Consider the following 4,600-nt stretch of genomic DNA (forward strand, 5'->3'; position numbering starts at 1 on the left):
GGAATACCTTTCTGACTGACTCCTAATGGTAATATCTACTGTATTAATACCTTTCTGACTGACTCCTAATGGTAATATCTACTGTAGGAATACCTTTCTGACTGACTCCTAATGGTAATATCTACTCTAGGAATACCTTTCTGTCTCCTAATGGTAATATCTACTGTAGGAGTACCTTTCTGACTGACTCCTAATGGTAATATCTACTGTAGGAATACCTTTCTGTCTCCTAATGGTAATATCTACTGTAGGAATACCTTTCTGACTGACTCCTAATGGTAATATCTACTGTAGGAATACCTTTCTGTCTCCTAATGGTAATATCTACTGTAGGAATACCTTTCTGACTGACTCCTAATGGTAATATCTACTGTAGGAATACCTTTCTGACTGACTCCTAATGGTAATATCTACTGTAGGAGTACCTTTCTGACTGACTCCTAATGGTAATATCTACTGTAGGAGTACCTTTCTGTCTCCTAATGGTAATATCTACTGTAGGAGTACCTTTCTGTCTCCTAATGGTAATATCTACTGTAGGAATACCTTTCTGTCTCCTAATGGTAATATCTACTGTAGGAGTACCTTTCTGACTGACTCCTAATGGTAATATCTACTGTAGGAATACCTTTCTGTCTCCTAATGGTAATATCTACTGTAGGAATACCTTTCTGACTGACTCCTAATGGTAATATCTACTGTAGGAATACCTTTCTGACTGACTCCTAATGGTAATATCTACTGTAGGAGTACCTTTCTGCCTCCTAATGGTAATATCTACTGTAGGAGTACCTTTCTGACTCCTAATGGTAATATCTACTGTAGGAGTACCTTTCTGTCTCCTAATGGTAATATCTACTGTAGGAGTACCTTTCTGTCTCCTAATGGTAATATCTGCTGTAGGAATACCTTTCAAACTGTCTCCTAATGGTATTATCTACTGTAGGAGTACCTTTCTGTCTGTCTCCTAATAGTAATATCTACTGTAGGAATACCTTTCTGACTGACTCCTAATGGTAATATCTACTGTAGGAATACCTTTCTGTCTCCTAATGGTAATATCTACTGTAGGAATACCTTTCTGACTGACTCCTAATGGTAATATCTACTGTAGGAATACCTTTCTGTCTCCTAATGGTAATATCTACTGTAGGAGTACCTTTCTGTCTCCTAATGGTAATGTCTACTGTATTAATACCTTTCTGACTGACTCCTAATAGTAATATCTACTGTAGGAATACCTTTCTGACTGACTCCTAATGGTAATATCTACTGTATAAATACCTTTCTGACTGACTCCTAATGGTAATATCTACTGTAGGAATACCTTTCTGACTGACTCCTAATGCTAATATCTACTGTAGGAATACCTTTCTGTCTCCTAATGGTAATATCTACTGTAGGAATACCTTTCTGTCTCCTAATGGTAATATGTACTGTAGGAATACCTTTCTGTCTCCTAATGGTAATATCTAGTGTAGGAATACCTTTCTGTCTCCTAATGGTAATATCTACTGTGGGATTACCTTTCTGACTGACTCCTAATGGTAATATCTACTGTAGGAGTACCTTTCTGACTGACTCCTAATGGTAATATCTACTGTATTAATACCTTTCTGTCTCCTAATGGTAATATCTACTGTAGGAGTACCTTTCTGTCTCCTAATGGTAATATCTACTGTAGGAATACCTTTCTGTCTCCTAATGGTAATATCTACTGTTGGAATACCTTTCTGTATCCTAATGGTAATATCTACTGTAGGAATACCTTTCTGTCTCCTAATGGTAATATCTACTGTAGGAGTACCTTTCTGTCTCCTAATGGTAATATCTACTGTAGGAGTACCTTTCTGACTGACTATAAATGGTAATATCTACTGTAGGAGTACCTTTCTGTCTCCTAATGGTAATATCTACTGTAGGAATACCTTTCTAACTGTCTCCTAATGGTAATATCTACTGTAGGAGTACCTTTCTGTCTCCTAATGGTAATATCTACTGTAGGAGTACCTTTCTGTCTCCTAATGGTAATATCTACTGCAGGAATACCTTTCTAACTGTCTCCTAATGGTAATATCTACTGTAGGAGTACCTTTCTGTCTGTCTCCTAATAGTAATATCTACTGTAGGAATACCTTTCTGACTGACTCCTAATGGTAATATCTACTGTAGGAATACCTTTCTGTCTCCTAATGGTAATATCTACTGTAGGAGTACCTTTCTGTCTCCTAATGGTAATATCTACTGTAGGATTACCTTTCTGACTGACTCCTAATGGTAATATCTACTGTAGGAGTACCTTTCTGACTGACTCCTAATGGTAATATCTACTGTATTAATACCTTTCTGTCTCCTAATGGTAATATCTACTGTAGGAGTACCTTTCTGTCTCCTAATGGTAATATCTACTGTAGGAATACCTTTCTAACTGTCTCCTAATGGTAATATCTACTGTAGGAGTACCTTTCTGTCTCCTAATGGTAATATCTACTGTAGGAGTACCTTTGACTGACTCCTAATGGTAATATCTACTGTAGGAGTACCTTTCTGTCTCCTAATGGTAATATCTACTGTAGGAGTACCTTTCTGTCTCCTAATGGTAATATCTACTGTAGGAATACCTTTCTGTCTCCTAATGGTAATATCTACTGTAGGAATACCTTTCTGTATCCTAATGGTAATATCTACTGTAGGAGTACCTTTCTGTATCCTAATGATAATATCTACTGTAGGAATACCTTTCTGACTGACTCCTAATGGTAATATCTACTGTAGGAATACCTTTCTGACTGTCTCCTAATGGTAATATCTACTGTAGGAGTACCTTTCTATCTCCTAATGGTAATATCTACTGTAGGAATACCTTTCTGTCTCCTAATGGTAATATCTACTGTAGGAATACCTTTCTGACTCCTAATGGTAATATCTACTGTAGGAATACCTTTCTGTCTCCTAACGGTAATATCTACTGTAGGAGTACCTTTCTGTCTCCTAATGGTAATATCTACTGTAGGAATACCTTTCTGTCTCCTAATGGTAATATCTACTGTAGGAGTACCTTTCTGTCTCCTAATGGTAATATCTACTGTAGGAGTACCTTTCTGTCTCCTGATGGTAATATCTACTGTAGGAATTCCTTTCTGTCTCCTAATGGTAATATCTACTGTAGGAATACCTTTCTGACTGACTCCTAAATATCTACTGTAGGAGTACCTTTCTGACTGACTCCTAATGGTAATATCTACTGTAGGAGTACCTTTCTGTCTCCTAATGGTAATATCTCCTGTAGGAATACCTTTCTGACTCCTAATGGTAATATCTACTGTATTAATACCTTTCTGACTGACTCCTAATGGTAATATCTACTGTAGGAATACCTTTCTGACTGACTCCTAATGGTAATATCTACTGTAGGAATACCTTTCTGTCTCCTAATGGTAATATCTACTGTAGGAGTACCTTTCTGACTGACTCCTAATGGTAATATCTACTGTATGAATACCTTTCTGTCTCCTAATGGTAATATCTACTGTAGGAATACCTTTCTGACTGACTCCTAATGGTAATATCTACTGTAGGAATACCTTTCTGACTGACTCCTAATGGTAATATCTACTGTAGGAGTACCTTTCTGCCTCCTAATGGTAATATCTACTGTAGGAGTACCTTTCTGACTCCTAATGGTAATATCTACTGTAGGAGTACCTTTCTGTATCCTAATGGTAATATCTACTGTAGGAGTACCTTTCTGACTGACTCCTAATGGTAATATCTACTGTAGGAATACCTTTCTGTCTCCTAATGGTAATATCTACTGTAGGAATACCTTTCTGACTGACTCCTAATGGTAATATCTACTGTAGGAATACCTTTCTGACTGACTCCTAATGGTAATATCTACTGTAGGAGTACCTTTCTGCCTCCTAATGGTAATATCTACTGTAGGAGTACCTTTCTGACTGACTCCTAATGGTAATATCTACTGTAGGAATACCTTTCTGTCTCCTAATGGTAATATCTACTGTAGGAATAACTTTCTGACTGACTCCTAATGGTAATATCTACTGTAGGAATACCTTTCTGTCTCCTAATGGTAATATCTACTGTAGGAGTACCTTTCTGTCTCCTAATGGTAATGTCTACTGTATTAATACCTTTCTGACTGACTCCTAATAGTAATATCTACTGTAGGAATACCTTTCTGACTGACTCCTAATGGTAATATCTACTGTATTAATACCTTTCTGACTGACTCCTAATGGTAATATCTACTGTAGGAATACCTTTCTGACTGACTCCTAATGGTAATATCTACTCTAGGAATACCTTTCTGTCTCCTAATGGTAATATCTACTGTAGGAGTACCTTTCTGACTGACTCCTAATGGTAATATCTACTGTAGGAATACCTTTCTGTCTCCTAATGGTAATATCTACTGTAGGAATACCTTTCTGACTGACTCCTAATGGTAATATCTACTGTAGGAATACCTTTCTGTCTCCTAATGGTAATATCTACTGTAGGAATACCTTTCTGACTGACTCCTAATGGTAATATCTACTGTAGGAATACCTTTCTGACTGACTCCTAATGGTAATAT

The sequence above is a fragment of the Salmo salar genome, unplaced genomic scaffold (assembly GCF_965601325.2).
Source record: "Salmo salar unplaced genomic scaffold, fSalSal1 ptg000566l, whole genome shotgun sequence".
In the NCBI taxonomy this organism is placed as follows: Eukaryota; Metazoa; Chordata; class Actinopteri; order Salmoniformes; family Salmonidae; genus Salmo; species Salmo salar.